Source organism: Lissotriton helveticus, chromosome 11 (genome assembly GCF_964261635.1).
Source record: "Lissotriton helveticus chromosome 11, aLisHel1.1, whole genome shotgun sequence".
Classification (NCBI taxonomy): domain Eukaryota; kingdom Metazoa; phylum Chordata; class Amphibia; order Caudata; family Salamandridae; genus Lissotriton; species Lissotriton helveticus.
In genome coordinates this window covers 35,433,140-35,450,001 of record NC_136072.1, presented here as the reverse complement: position 1 = coordinate 35,450,001, position 16,862 = coordinate 35,433,140, and the positions used below count along the sequence as shown (strand labels likewise).

At 44.2% G+C, this 16,862-nt stretch overlaps 1 protein-coding gene across 1 annotated transcript in view; it reads left to right on the top strand.

Annotated features, from left to right (window-relative positions):
• LOC144792231 (mucin-4-like) overlaps window positions 1–16,862 on the top strand; it is a 160,810-nt gene that overhangs the window by 103,565 nt on the left and 40,383 nt on the right. The window lies entirely within an intron of this gene.

The window sequence follows — 16,862 nt, the reverse complement described above, 5'->3', positions numbered from 1 at the left end:
CAAATAAATATACCATAGTTCAAATGCACATTCCATTCATTAAAAACAATCAACTGTAACAGATTACTCCTACAAACAATATCAACATGGAAAATGTTCTATCTTTGTAAAAGCAACCAAACAACATTAGATGCTAAGGGGTAATCGAGAAGCAACACCCACTTCCCCCCAAAAAAGCCAGCAGTATTTTACAGTTCAGTGTCTTGACAATCTCTTAATTAATTGTGGCGATTGAAACATAAGAATAAAGAGAATTATTCCAAAGGGGGATGACAAAGCCCACAGTTTTAAACACTTGCAAATTATCCAGGCTGCCTGTAAAAACTTGGCTAAACCAACCACCATCACTTTTCTTGTATCAGGCTTAAATATCCTAAGAGCTACCTCTGAGATCCTAAATCCACAGTGGGATAATCCATTTCTTGTGTGGTGCTGGTTAAGCAGCACACATGAATAAAAAATTGGAGATAGACTCAGAATTGTCTCTTCATGCTGGGCACAATTCGGAAGCACTATTGGACTGTCCCCATCTGGAGGTAAACTGTGCTAGTGGGAGCACCCCATATCTACAGTTCAGACACAGTTGCCTGGGCAATGAGCCTTCTACAGCATCAAGTGCAACTTCATAAAATGGCATGATCAAGAAATTGGTCTGTCAGGCTACGTATCTTGCAGCTTTTGATCACTCCTAGTAAGATGCAGTTTCTGGCAGCATCATGCCTACCAGTTCTGTCTTTCCATTGCTATGCCAGCAGTGTCTGTATCCTTCCTCTACATGTAAAATGAGGAGGGGAATGGATAGAAGGGTTGTTGGAACTTTCAGTCTCTTCACATCAGACTCTAAGGGGTATAATTACTTAACTGTCTCACAGTGCAATGCAGCCCCCAGAATTCCTGCGTTGCTCGCGAGGGAGAGAGCAGGAAAGTGCCTTATCCACAGAGATATGAAAGTGTTCTCTAGTTCACTTCTATAATCAAGCTGCTAGTGCCACACACACACACACCCTTGCACCTTAGTGCATGAGTGTGTATGTTTGTCTAGCATGGATGTATGACGTTACAACGCACACTTTTACAACGCATACCTTTACAACGCATTTTATACACCGCAACATCCATTACAACGCACACCTTTACAACACATACCATTACAATGAATTCTTAAAAAATACCTTTACAACGCATTCCACTACAACGCATACTACCTTTACAACGCATACCATTACAACGCATTACATTACATTGCATACAAGGTAAGTGTTGGATAGTGTAGGGGTTAAAATTACTATTCTAACTCCAGGGGGTGCAACAGTAGGGAAAGTTTTGGATAGTGTAGGGGTTAAAATTACTATTCTAACTCCAGGGGGTGCAACAGTAGGGTAAGTGTTGGATGGTAAGTTTTGCGTTGTAATGGTATGCGTTGTAATGACTGCGTTGTAATGGTATGCGTTGTAGTGGTGTGCGTTGTTGTGTCATGCGTTGTAATGACTGCGTTGTAAATGTATGCATTGTAATGGATGTTGCGTTGTAAAAGTTTCGTTGTAATGGTAGTGCGTTGTAAAAGTTGCGTTGTAAACGTTGTATACCGTCTAGCATAGGTTTCCAGTACATAATACTGTGTTTAGACTAACTTTTTAACTTTTCCTACTTTGTATGTGCACACAAACAAAGTAGGAAAAGTTTAAAATATAGTCTAAGCATAATATTACCTTCTTTGCCCATCCCAGCAAGGACGTTAATGGTCCAAAGTACCATTGTGAGCAGACTTGACTATTGTAATGCACTATTTCTTGGCTCCCCTGCATATTTACTCAAACGATTGGTGTGCATTCAAACAGCAGCAGCTAAATAGGCCCTGAACCAACCCAGATCTTCAAATTTAACACAGGCTTTTGTTAAACTTCATTAGCTTCCCACTGTATTCAAAGCTTTTTTGCATAACTTTTAGAGTGGCACATAAGATAGACCTGTTATTTCTACAAAGAAAATGTATACACTATACTCCATCTAGAGCCTTGCATTCCTTTAAGGCATATGTATCCCCACTCTGTCCCTAAATTTAAGAAAGTCCAGACTGGGGGTTGGGCAATTTCAGTCAGAGCTACACAACTAAGGAACAGCCTACCACTCTTTTTGAGATCATACCAGATTATAGGAGTAGTTCATGCTATTCAAGAAAGCTTTAAAAACCTCTATCTATTCTGTCTACAAAAATTCCTCAAGTTCAGTTACTTAGGGTGCCAGAGCCAAAATGCCATTGTGGTCTCAGTTGCGTTTTATAAAGTACATTTTAATTTAATTTAAAATCTGGAAAACACTGGAGAAATTAAAGAATTCATCTTCGATAACCCAATGTATTAAAAAATCATGGATGGTTACATGGGAGCACCCACGCACAAGGCATGGAAGGCCCCTTGATGGTAAGTATTGCATTGCGTGGACAAAATATTGAGTGAAGAATATTGAGGACAAACATATTGTGAAGGTAAACTTCTGTAGGCAAGCAAGCTTTGCTATACGTAATTCCACATATATGTAGCATGAGAAGGTATATAGCTTTATCATACGTAGCATGGGCTGAAAATTCGTTCCGCTTGCGGAATTTGTGGATTTTCCGCGATTTCGCGATCCGCGAATCTCGCAAAATTGCGGTAAAACCCGCGAATCAGCGGGGACGAATTTTCAGCCAAGCACTTACAGGGTTACAGCAGCAGGTGCAAAAGTTGAAGATAATTTTTTGTAACCTTTTACAAAAGGGTTACAAAGAAATTAACTTCAACTTGGGCACCTGCTGCTGTAAGCCTGTAAGTGCTTCCTGGCGCCTCGTTTGCCTACTTGCAACTAGTCTCTGACCCTGCTCTGACCCTTGAAGCAGGGACAGAGAATAAAAGTAGGCAATGAGGCGCATGTCAAGAAAATTAAACCTCAACAGGAAGCACTGACAGATATAAAAACAAGCATTTGCAATGCAATAGGTCTCGCATTAGGAAAGTTTGAGCTATTGGTCTTGTAAATGACAATTTTTTTTATTTTTGTGTTGGTTTTGAAAATAGCTAAATTAATAGCTTTGTCATTTACAATGCCAATAGTTATAACTTTCGCAATGTGACACCTATAGCATTTGTAATGCAACATGTTTTGTATTTACGTGACTTAGCTGTATTGATATTACAAATTACAATGGCTTTTAATTTTTTAAAATAATTAATACTTATATAAAAGTGATTTTAATTTATAATGGTAATAGCTTAAACTTTTGTAAATAACTTTTGTGAAGATTATGTTCAGTGTATTTTATTGTGATGAAAATCCAAGAACAGAAGTGAAATATTAACATCTTTTTGTGACATTTGTAATAAAGTTTGAAACATTGAGAGAACATATTTGAACCAGTTGTTGTTGAATGGTTGCGCAGATTGATGCTGGGGTGGCGCTGAGTGGTGCTGTGGTGGTGCTGAGTGGTGCTGTGGTGATGCTGAGTGGTGCTGTGGTGATGCTGAGCGATACTGGGATGGTGCTGAGTGATGCTGTGGTGGTGCTGAGTGGTGCTGTGGTGATGCTGAGTGGTGCTGTGGTGGTGCAGAGGGTTGTCTGACATAATATCGACAGACAGAATATCGACATACAAAAATATCGACACAAAAATATCGAAATCAAAAATATCGGAGTCATATCTTCATAAAGGTAAGTACAAAAATATCGAAAAATTAATATCGTAGTACAAAAATATCGAAATTAAAAATATCGTTTTTTCTAAATGTATAAATAATAATGTAAAAATAATTTTAAAATACATATAATTTTACAAATATTAAATAAAAACATTAAAACATAATTAAAAAATTAAAACTAATACATATACATTTAAAATAAATTAAAAACGTAATAATTTAATGTAATTTTATTTTTTTTCAATTTCATTTAATTGATTTAATTTAAATATAAATTTATTTTATTTTTACCCTGTACGCCTGTACCCCAAAAACCCAAAACTGACCCTGAACCCTAAAAATACCCTTTTACCCAAAAAACCAAAACTGACCCTGAACCCTAAAAATACCCCTTTACCCAAAAACCAAAAACTGACCCTGAACCCTAAAAATACCCCTTTACCCAAAAACTGAAAACTGACCCTGAACCCAAAAAATACCCCTTCACCCAAGAACTAAAAACTGACCCTGAACCCAAAAAATACCCCTTTACCCAAAAACTGAAAACTGACCCTGAACCCTAAAAATACCCCTTTACCCAAAAACTAAAAACTGACCCTGAACCCTAAAAATACCCCTTTACCCAAAAACTGAAAACTGACCCTGAACCCAAAAAATACCCCTTTACCCAAAAACTGAAAACTGACCCTGAACCCTAAAAATACCCCTTTACCCAAAAATTGAAAACTGACCCTGAACCCAAAAAATACCCCTTTACCCAAGAACTGAAAACTGACCCTGAACCCTAAAAATACTCCTTTACCCAAAAACTGAAAACTGACCCTGAACCCTAAAAATACCCCTTTACCCAAAAACTGAAAACTGACCCTGAACTAAGCATGGGCGGATCTAGCGGATCTCGCGTACGCGAATTTGCGTATTTACGGATTCGCAATCCGCGACAATACGCGAACTCTCGCGGATTTGCGGATTTTCCCGTTTTTTGTGTTGGCGAGCGTTCGCGCGGATTTTGGGACAATTTCGCAATTGCGAACTTACTTTTCGGCTCGCAACGGCCGCGACTATGTTGTTTCTACGTCTGGTTTATCATCACAGGTTCACAGCACCCTCTGTTTCACCACTGCCACCCTATGGGACACCCATGCCACCCTCTGGTACATCCTCACTGCCACCCATTAGGTTTGTTTATCACTGTAGTTTATGGGGGTTGAAAAAAGCAAGCACACCTCCCCTACTTCAACTGCCATGAATTAATTTGGGGTTGATTAATGTGTCAGTTATTTTGAAAGTTCCAGTCTGGCTGGCACCTGCTTCCTTCCTTATCTGTAATTTGCTTTCTGTTGCAGTGCAATTTTTTTTCACAGGACCTTTATGGTCTACTTGTAGCTATTCTATGAGCCTGCTGTTTGGGTCATAGCAGGGTCATAGAATAGTTGCAAACTCTGGAGGGGCCCCTCAGGAAGCACTAGAGTGAATGTTACTAATGTTAAGTTTGAACTTTTGCACCTGCTCATTGCTTTCAGTTTAGCAAAAATCGTTTTTTTCTGCAATTTCGCGCGTTTTTTGGGGCACGAATCCGTGCGAGATCGATTTCGGAAGCCGCGAATGCTTGCGAATACACTAAGTTTTTCTTTGCGACGTGTATGTTCGCGTGATTTTGTGCGTTAGCGAGGCGCTTGTAGCTATACGTTTGCCAAGTTACCCTAGCGGTCGTACACGGGCGCGGCCATCTTGTTTGCGTGACGTAATTCCGTTTCCGGCCGCTATGTGTAATCTCGCAAACTGTGCTGCTCGCTAGTACAATTTCGCGCGTGCTCGCGAGGAAAATCTCGCGCGAACTTACCCACGCGGTCGTGAACGGGCGCGGCCATCTTGTTTCTCATTCATTGCTATGGTTCTGGGCATGCTTTCTGTATCCTCTCTGAATCTCTGCCATCCTTTGCTTGTTTGAAGTTTATTTGATCTATTTTACTTATTATCTATCCCTCTATTTTTCTAGCTCTATATTTTTGTGTTTTCTGCTGCTTTTAGTTACTTTTAAACTACTTTTTTAAACTCTTTTCTTTTCTTCTTCACTATTCTATTTCTTCTTTATCATTTAACTTTATTTCTGCCCAGACCATGGTAAAGGGAGCCGGGAAGCACCCTGAGAAGGGGAAGGGTCCCGCACCCCGTGCCCGGCTCCCGTGCGGGCGTTTGAGGGGGGAGCAAGTGGTGCCACGGGAGATCTTTAGCGCGGAGGAGGTGGCCGCACTCATCTTCCACATCCAGCGCCGCCTCCCCAAGACGATCCTGGGAGGCGGCAAGATCGCAACCGGCTATGGCATCCGGGAGCGCCGGAAGCGGTGGGAGAAGGTGTGCCGGGCCATGTTTAAGCTCTCTGGGGTCCGGCGCACATATAACCAGGCCACCCACCGCTGGACAGATGTCATGGACCGGGAACCGGACTTGCTGGACGCGCTCGGCGTAGAGGTCCCCGGGCTTGGTGAGTAGTAGTAGCTATTCATCACTACTCTGTTTTATCCGGCTCTGTCATTTGCAAATCTTTGTTCTTTACCAAGAGCAATAATGCTGCCGATTACATTGTAGGTAAATTATATTTCAAAATCTTCTATGCATTTCAGGTGCACTGCTCTCCTTCTCAGTAGCCTTGCTTGCTACTATGCTTATTTGTTTTGTATTTTGTGTTCATTTCATTGGCCTGAGAAATTATGTATGAGTGTAGTGTAAAGATAAGAACTGCGTAATGCTAGACACTAAGGGTCATATTTTCAATTACCAGCGCATCCCTGCAAAGTAGCAGGGGTGCGGCAGTAATTGTGTGCCATGCCACCACCACCCATTGGCCCAAAATGTCACAGAAGCCTTACGCATCTGTGCCGTAAAGGCGGCGCATTGCTGGAGTTGCGTGCCAACGATGGCGCAGCTCCAGCAATGCTCTGGGGTACCCTATCTCCCCAATGCTGCATCAAGCCGTACGTCGGCTTCAAGCGCGCAGGGTTTGAGTCATGCATCATTGTCCTAAAAGTGACTGATTGACATCTTGTAGATTTCCCTCAGCCACTTTTAGGATTCGTTCCTGCGCAGGTACGCCCTCCCTTGCGCCGGAACGCCCCCTGATGGCGCAGGGCTTTACAACGTGATGCATATATACGCCGCACCAACACCATGGCGAGTCTTTTGTTCTGCCGCTGCGTCACAAAAGTCACGCAACAATGGAGGAAAATGAGCCGCAAGGGACTTCTAAATCAGCCCCAACAGACTGAAGTCCAGTCCTTCCTTTAGATACATGGCTATAAGAAGAAATAGTGGCGGTGGTCGGTGGATTGATAGTTTGAGTATTCACTGATCTGCAAGCAGGATGGACTTTGTCTGTCACTTCGCGTGCTGCGGACTGCTGCCTGCCAGGCCTAGGCAAACCTCTTTAGTAGTCTGTTTATTGAGTTACATAGGAACTTTCTAAGTCAACGGTCCGCAAATCAGGCAATACGAATAACGTAGTATACCACATGAGATAGATCCCGTGGAATAGTTGTCTATCTATTTGCTATTTCTCCAAAATATTTTGTTATTGTTCTTTTGAAATGTTTGATTTGGTTGACAAATCTCATCCATGTTTTCTGGTCTTTCTTTCTTTCATGTTGTACATCAGCTCCCCCCAAGGGCAAGAGGAGTCGGACACAGGAGGAGGAGGAGGGTGCTGTTCAGGAGGATGCACGCCAGGATCGGGCAGGCGAGGGCTCCTTTGCTGGACCCAGTAAGTTTAAATTTTAATAAAGAGTACCTATTTTTTCCTAGCGTTCCTCATTCGATTTTTTCTAAATTGTCTTTGATCTTCTTGTAGACTGGATATAAATTCTTATCCTGCCTCGAATATGACTCCATGTGGTATTACTAGATTATTCTTATTAGTCTGTCTGTGTAGCTAACTAAGATTGGACATTTGGCAATTCCATTGTACTCCCATTCTATTCAGCAATAGCTCTATGCACTGTCTCCTTACTGACTAGATAGTGTGGCAGAGTCATTTAGCTCCCGAAGTCACCGATGATTGATCCCCAATGATCTTTAGATTATCCTACGCAGGACAAGAGTACGGAGTCACAGTCAAGAAGTGTCAGAGGCACTCATGCTTGCAAAAATTCCAAAACCTTTAGCTCATCCACTCTAGTCTGGAGGACCAAAAACCACAGAGTCTATTTAAGTTTAATAGCTTTATTAAAGGTAAACACATTTATTAAAATCAACTTTGTCATAAAACTATTTAACTGAAAACGGAAAAGTGCTTAGTGCTGACGATTAATTGGACACATTTCTTGTGGTCGAGCCGAGCTCTCACCTGGTTTGAACTTGATCCTGGACTCGTGTTCTTAGAAGTCAAGCTTCTGTCTGTTAGGAGAAAAAGTGGTGCGTGTTAAAAATAAAAAGCAAGCATTCATCAGTTGTGCATAAAAGTGCAGCAAGACAACAGCCTTCCCTGGAAAAAGGGACATTTTTACTTTAGAGTAGACAGTCACAAATTATTACATTGTATTCTGTTTTTTTAACATTTCTTTATTACTCCTAGACCAAATATTATATAGTAGTGAGTGGTGTATTCTAACATTCTTAAATGTACTTTGTAGGTGGAACATCTGGTGGCGGGGCCAGCGCGGAGGTGGCGGTGTTGGGCGAGGACTCGGAGGACTCTGGGGAGGAAGCGGTGCAAGAGCCGGCGGACGGTCCTGTGGGGGTTCCCACGGTGGTGGCGGGAACAGGTAAGCTATATATTCCTTACTTATTGAGATTGAAGACTGCATAGTGTGCTTTCTGCACAGGTGTATTACAAATCAACCAGGTAGTAGCCTCCTCGAAATGTACTCCGACTTAGCTGTGAAGTTTTTGGTGAGAAGAATCCCAATAAGATCTTAGATGAACGTGATGGATGGGATGAACGAAAAGCGAAAGAAGGGTGTAAGTAAGTGGGACGCGAAATTTTATGATGGCTGGCAAAGAAGAACGATATGTGTTTGCTTGGCCCCCGAGGTGGCTGGGAAGGAAAGAATATGGTATGGTGCATGGCTGGGTCAATGATGAAGCAAGGATGGGTGGAAGGACAGCAGCCTGGGTGGGTGAAACAGAAACTGTATGTGTGCGTATACTTTGAATGAATGGATGCCTGGAGCATGGTATTCTCTGACTCTTAGATAGCACATGTGTATCTAGAGAGAGTAGATGGTCGCTGGATGAACTAAGTGTTACCTTGAAGAGCATGTACCACCGCACCCGCACGTCCGTTCCAGTGTAGGGAAGGCAAGGAAAAGAAATTGTAAATGTGTCCAATACTACCATGAATAGTAGCAGTACTTTGTATTGCAAATGCAAGCACAGCATATATCCGGTTATTACGGTGGACACTCCGTACCTCTCTTAATAACTTTAGTTTAGTTGTAGTACGTCATTCATGTGTGGGTGTATCACTGTTCACTCAATATTAAGCAAAGCACCTAAAGTCATCCCATATGTCATCAAATACGTCCCATGTGAAGTGATAGATAATCAAATTATTTAGCTTCTTCATTTTCCTTTTCTAGTACTCATTTGCACTGTAGGGTGAAAGGTAAATTAATTAAGCAGTAGCCCTTGTAACAGAGTATTCTCAGTGCCACCCGTAATAGAAAAGTAATAGCTTCACCACCTGCATGTACTGGACCGGTACAGTAACGCCAGTGTGTCTCACTCATCATGGTGTGCAACTGTTTTTCTCGGGTGCAAGTTCACTGTGCTGCCATTCTGCCGGCTTGCATAAGATAACGTACCAATTTTCCTAAACAAGAGAGAAGAAGAAGAATAAGACTGGGGTACTGTCATAGTCGACTGTAATGGAAGTCCATAGTGGTCGTAGAATTTGTTCATTAAACTACCACTAATGTTAGAGCAAGGATGCAGAAGTGGGAGGTTACATAGATACTGTCCTCAATAGTTATGTACTGTGCTTTCAATTTGCTACTTGTACTGTGACCCAACTTTCGGCTCATTCACTTTGTGTTATTAATGCTAAGGAGCATTGGTTACAGACTGTGGAGAAGTGTGGCTCAGGGGTTAGAGGCAGCAGACCCGGAAGCTGAGATCGGTCCTGGACCAGGGTTCAATTCCCCGCCTCGGCGGGTCTTGGGCTAAAAATTCCACGGACTCGATAATTCTCGCCCCGGTGCCTCCTCGACTCACGTGTTCACACTCTGCGACTCTGGGCAATAGCTTGCTTAATCTCCACAACGGCCCCTCGCGGCGGGATGCCTGACTTTCACCTTGTGGATACCCTGCTATCTCACAGGGGAATACCAGGACGGGTTCCCTAAGCAAGCGCCGGGAAACCCACTGCGGGTAGCTGTGCGCTATATAAGCTCAACTACATTTACATTTACTATGTCTTTCTTTCTTCATATAGTTGCTCCTTCCAAATCAACATCACGGAGGGAGCAGGCTCGAATGGCCCGGCAACGGAGGCTGGATGCCACTGTCGCCGAATATCGGCGGCTGGAGGAGGAGGAGGACACGCAGTCGACCAGTGCAACCACCACAACATCCTCGACTGGGACAGCTGCATCCTCCTCCGTGACCCCACGGGCCGCCAGCATGCGCAGTGCTCCAGCGGTACGGAGCCGGGCTAAGAAAGCCAACCGCCACCGCCAAGCAGCAGAAAGACCAGCTGCCCCCCACAGGAGCTGCAAGGCACGCCAGCGCCGCCTAGGAGTCCGAATGTCCTACCTGGAGCAGGAGGTCCTTACGTACAAGAACTTGGTGGAGGGCCTCCGCTTCGACCTTGCCACCCTCCGCAAGGAGTATGATGCCCTGGCCGCAAAATTCACCAGCACCCTCCAGTAGTGGAGTGTCCCTTGCCCTTTTTTTAGAGACTTTTGGGGGGTGGGATTTGGGAGTTGGGTTCTTTTTGGGACTTTTCAAAGACAATCGTTGGGGTTAGGGAGTGTCTTGAGGGAGATTATTTTGTTAGGGCTACATAAATATACTTTTTTTAACTTTATCTGACCATACCTGTTTTTTACTGCTTTTCAGTCTGGTGGGTGGGGGTGTAACAGTAAGTTTGTTTTCCTGAACAGTCGTAGGACTTTAGTAGTACTACCGTCAATCTCTCGTCTAGTCCTAATACTCCATTATACTACCTCCCACCAAACGCTTATCTTACCTGTAATTTGTGTTAGAAATTAGGGCTAGGCCCAGGGCTGGCTCCACGTGAAATGGGGATTAACGTTGGCAATCCTGGGCGGGTGAAATTTCCTCATTGCGGTGGTACTAGTGGTGTGACACAGTGGCAGTTGCATGCCTATGGAAAAAAAGAAAACGTTTCCTGGTTTGTCCTTACTGTAGCATTACAACAGTTACGGTACGATCGAGAATATAGCAGGTGACAGTACACTAGAACAGTGCCATAATGTAGCCTAACAAATGGTAAAGTATTTGCTTGCAAGTATAACTAGTACTTGCGTTGAATGTATTTGACATTGGCTCCTACTACTAGAAGAAATAGTACTGAAGCTGAGTAAGTCTAGAAGATATCCTCGTATTCCTTCGCCAGCCTGTTGCTATGACCTTATCCTCCCCAGCAAGTGTGTGGAATTATTGATGTCATTTTAGTCAGACATCAAGCAAAACAACACAGCCCGGGGGAAGAGGGTTAGGGTTTGGAAAATGGATGGGAATGGGGGTTTCTTTTTGGGTAGGTTTTGTGGAGAGAAGAAAAAAAATGCACAGCCTGCACAAACAATAATTGAAGATAAAGAAATCTTTTGGTACAAACTAAAGCTAAGCACATGCAGTCACACTCATAGAAGAAAACAATGGATACTGTATCTGTATTCTGTATGTTGTTGGAGTTGTCCTGTTGAATTTGGTAAGTAAGTTGCATGCAGCAAACAATTCCTCTTATTAGCGGCACTCCTCCATTCCAGCTGACGCTTCGTCCATCAATGTTGGTGACCACTGACAGAAGACACCCTGTCCACTGCCTGCCTGGCGGATGTTGACTGAAACCCGGCCTGTAATTATTGAACGGAAAACAGGAAGTGCTATTACAATACCACTGATAAATAAATAAAAGGTATGTACGCTGTGTGGTGCAAAAAGTCACACTTTGATTTCCCTAATAGACAGTACAATATTTTTGAAATTGCGTGCTCTGTCTGAGTCACCTTTTTAAGGATAAATAAGTATGGCCAAAATATTATAGCGGATCTTTCCCCTCAAGGTAGGTGTACTGTAAACTGTGTTTTAGAACACAATTTGACCTTCCCAGCAATGCTCCCACCAAGACCCTTACTAAAGCCAGTCGCAAAAATGTAGAAGACCCCCAATCAGATCTCCAAAAACGATGCCTAGCAGAAAAATGGTGACAAAACGTACTTTGAAAGTAACAGTAGGCCCAAATACACCCTTACCGACTGTGGATTGTATTCAAACCACTTGCAAGCAAGCAAAAGTATCCATAGCCAGCATCGCTCCAACAGTGCTCTAAAACCCCAGAACTGTGTTGCAATAGAACACCCCGAAACACATGCAATCCTGCTGCTAGGGCTAACCCTAACGAACCCTAACTTACAAAAAGTGCCAAAAGGTGTTTCCTTATGGATTTTGTCCAAAACACTTCTATCCGTTATTAGACCTTCCCAGGAATGCCCCAGCCAAGACCCGCCAACCCACCCGCAAAAAAGCACGCGACAACACCCCCAAACAGCGAAAAAGATAAATCTCATACTTACTATATCTCTCGGCCTTCGGTCCAAACGCGCTGTGCAGCTAGGTCATCATCATAACTCCTGTTTTCCACCACGGATTTCCTGAAAAGCAAATGCAATCAAGATTAGACTGTCGCAGCAGTGCTTCGACAGAGACCACGGCCGCAACCCACCCACGAACAGCAGGAAGCCCCCCAAAACGCTACATTGAGCAAGATGTCAGAAGAAATAGCAAGAAAAACGCTTTTCCTTAAGGATTTTGTCCAAAACACTTCTATCCGGTATTAGACCTTCCCAGGAATGCCCCAGCCAAGACCCGCCAACCCACCCGCAAAAAAGCACGCGACAACACCCCCAAACAGCGAAAAAGATAAATCTCATACTTACTATATCTCTCGGCCTTCGGTCCAAACGCGCTGTGCAGCTAGGTCATCATCATAACTCCTGTTTTCCACCACGGATTTCCTGAAAAGCAAATGCAATCAAGATTAGACTGTCGCAGCAGTGCTTCGACAGAGACCCCGGCCGCAACCCACCCACAAACAGCAGGAAGCCCCCCAAAACGCTACATTGAGCAAGATGTCAGAAGAAATAGCAAAAAAAACGCTTTTCCTTAAGGTTTTTGTCCAAAACACTTCTATCCGGTATTAGACCTTCCCAGGAATGCCCCAGCCAAGACCCGCCAACCCACCCGCAAAAAAGCACACGACAACACCCCCAAACAGCAAAAAAGCTAAATCTCATACTTACAATATCTCTCGGCCTTCCGTCCAAACGCGCTGTGCAGCTAGGTCACCAATCATCATAACTCCTGTTTCCCACCACGGATTTCCTGAAAAGCAAATGCAATCAAGATGAGACTGTCGCAGCAGTGCTCCCAGACCCCAAAACTCACCCACAAACACCCGGAACCCCGCCAAAGAGCACCTCAAAGGCAAGCAAGTCAGCAAAAACGGCAAGAAATTTCCACCTCATATTTGGTCCAAAACACTTTTATCCATTATTAGAGCTTGACAGCAATGGGCCCAAAGCCGTCAACTCACCCGCAAAGAAGTAGAACACCCCCACAAGTGCTGAGTCTTTCTTCATTGGGCGTAATCCAGCACTCTGCTTTGAGGGAAATCGCAGTCTGGAGGAGGAGGATAGAGGAGCATATTCTTCTGAACTTGTGAACCTGAGGAATGTAGACTGCGGCACCTTCAAATCAATAAGCAAACAAGTGAAGACAGTTCTGCTGATGGGCTTGTTTTTGTGGTTAGGTGATTAAAGTTTGAATTAAATTAACTGTGCAAAACAAAGAAAGACAGACACACAGGAATAAAAGTGAATAAGGACGAAAAAGAAAGTTATTGATTCATTGTCTCATTTTCAGGGCTCGGTGTCAGGGAATAAGAATAAGAGTTCGTCATCATACTCTGCGAATTCAGGCAGGATGAGGTCAGCGTCACCGAACAGAGAACAAATTCCCTCATCTACGTTGCTGTCCTCCTCGTCTTCATGCGGCGTGCTTTCTCGTACTTTGTAATCTGGTGGTATGAGGTGCTGATTCATCTTGATCATTGTTAGCCTCTCCACATTTTTGGGCGAGAGGCGGCTCCGTTTGGGAGTTACAATGTCACCAGCAGCACTGAAAACACGTTCAGAAGACACACTTGCGAGTGGGCAAGACAAGTAGTTTATAGCCAGGTTGGAGAGCTGTGGCCACAATTGTTTTTTGCCATGCCAATACTGCAATGGCTCATCATTAAGAAAGACCTCTGTTGAGTCATTCAGATAGTCCTGCACCATCGACTCAAGGTCATCAGCGGTTCCTCCACTTTGCTTACTTTTTGCTGTGCCTGTGACTTTTTTTCGAGAACCATACCCAAGCAAACTTAGCCAATCCTCTACAGCAGCCACTGTTACTGTTGTGTGTGGTGCAGATGATCCAGTTGCCGGTGTCTTTAACGGCTGAGAGGTCACTTGTGCCCCAGCCACAGGTGCAGAAGTGGATTCTTGTGACTGGGGATGGCCTGCTGATGCTGATGCTGATGTACTGCCTTCTCCTTCAATAACCTGCCGTTCTTTTTCAAACCTCTTGGCTGACCAGGCTAGCCAATGTTTGTACTTTTGAACATCTTCATCAGTAAAAGGAAAGAATGCTTCGCCTGCCAGCGCCTTTTTGTAGCGTGGATCCAGAATAGTAGCACAAATGTAATGCTGTTCTGACTTGATCTTTTGAAGACGTTCATCACCACGTAGGCGCTCTAATAATTTCTCAGACAAAATAAAAGGGTCTTTTTTTTACATCTTTTTCAAACTCAGAAGACACCGCCATCAGTTGGTGCTCCAGCATGCACAACAATGGGATAGCTTTTCCCAAATTACAGTCCTCCTGGCTGACTGCACGCGTGAAGAACTCAAAAGGACGAAGCATGTCTGTCAGGCTTTTAACTATTTCCCATTGTGCCGCAGCCATCCGCAGGTCCTCCTTCTGAGATGTACCCTCTGTTAAGAAATAGTGATCGAGTACCGTATACTGCTCATACAGACGCTCAAGCATGTAGAAGGTTGAGTTCCAACGTGTTGCCACCTCCTGGATGAGTGCTTTCACTGGCATTCGACGTTCAAGTAGCAGCCTCCTCAGATGCTTCCGGGCCTTAAAAGAATGGCTGAAATGGTTGCACATTTTGCGGCAGGTGGCCATTACCGCGAACGCTGCACTGTCTCTATCACTCAAGAATTTTTGAACTACCAGGTTGATACAGTGCGCCAAACACGGCACTCTGAAATAGCCACCCAGCGACATGGCCTTAACTACATTGGCGCCATTATCCGTGGAAACATAACCAATCTGGCGTTTTTTTGGGGATAGCATTTTCGAGACCTTTTTGTTAAACTCGTCCAAAATGTTTTCGGATGTGTGACTTTTCTCCAAGCCAAACATGGCTAGTGTTGCATGTTTCCGAGCAGCTTTGAAAACTTGGTCCGGGTCAACACCTGCGTTTAGCTTTGCTTTAACACCTGAAAAAGAGACCCAGTGTGCAGTGATGCGCCACTGGTCCACATGTCTGTTGTCAGATGTATTGTGTGAACAGCACTCTTCTGCAAAGCTGCCCCAATCGCCTCCAGCACATCTTTATGTAGTGCTGGAACCGCAACTCTGGCAAAATAGAACCGGCTAGGAACCTTCCATTTAGGGCAGAGCGTTGCCACTAATTCTAGAAAACCTACCGCTTCTACAAAAGAAAAAGGGAGAAGGTCCACAGCTAGCATTTTAGCCAGCTTAGTGTTATACAGACGCGTCAGTGGGTGGTTGCGTTCATATGGCACGTCTGAAGAAAACATGGTTCTAATGTTGCCCTGGACCAAGCATTTACGGGCTGATAATGACTTCGTTGACCCAATTTTGCTCGCTGGTGAACTTTTGTGCGTTGGTGTCTCACTCGCTCCACCACTCTTAGTGTGCCTCACATTGGGTGTGCTGCTGACAGGGGTACTGGGTGTAAGGGAAGTGTTTGACACGTCTTCTTCCTCCTCGTCATCATCAGATGCAACATCAACGTTTTCTTGAATTCGGGCTTCCTTGATCGCATCTAGGTGCGCAAACCGTTGGACAGTGTGCTGTCTCCTAAGATGACCTCTCTGGCCTCCGGTACCATAGTTGGTACCTGACTTACCACGACTAACTGCAAGCTTACAAAGGGTACAAATGGCAAACTTTGGATTTTTTTGACAAACAGTAAAGAAGTCCCAAACTGGGGACTTGAAGTGTCTGTGGGGCCTGGAGGAGGCGGCGATACTGGTGGTGGTGGTCATGAAGCTAATGCCAGTTGAAGTGGAGGATCTGGATTGCCCAACTTTTGTACGTTGTGCACTTTCACCGCCACTAATTAAGGTCGAGGCGGATGGAGGTCCCTTCTTGCCAGAAAGAAATATGGAAGCGGGACGAGTTGGTGTACTACTTAACTCCAATGATTGTGGTGTTTCCACTGCCTCCTCATCGACAACATCATCATCATCACGCTCAGCAGCTCTTCGGGCTAGGGTCAAAATGTCTGTTTGCTGCATGCCCGCTGGGGCTGCAGTGACCTTTATGATGACTGGGTCGTCGTTGTCAGAGTCTTCATCAGCAGCAGTATCCGCCACTTCTTGTTGAGCCTCATCACACTCCATAACTCTGAGACTTTGGACGAGCTTCCTTTTACGCTTAACTACCTTTGTCAGATCATGGTGTGCCTCACTCTCAGACGGCAGTGGTGCTGGTTCCCAAGTTTGATCCATATCATCAGAAGGAGGTGTGCTTGAAGAAGATGTAGACACCACCCTTGATCTCTTCCTTGCTAGGGGTGTGAAAGACAATGAATGATCATCAGGAGGAGTGGCTTCCTCAAATGATACCTCGCCTTGATTGTCGATTTCCTGATGTGCCCCTACTTCGGGAGGAACAACTATTGTGGGCACTTGTGACCCTCCATGCACC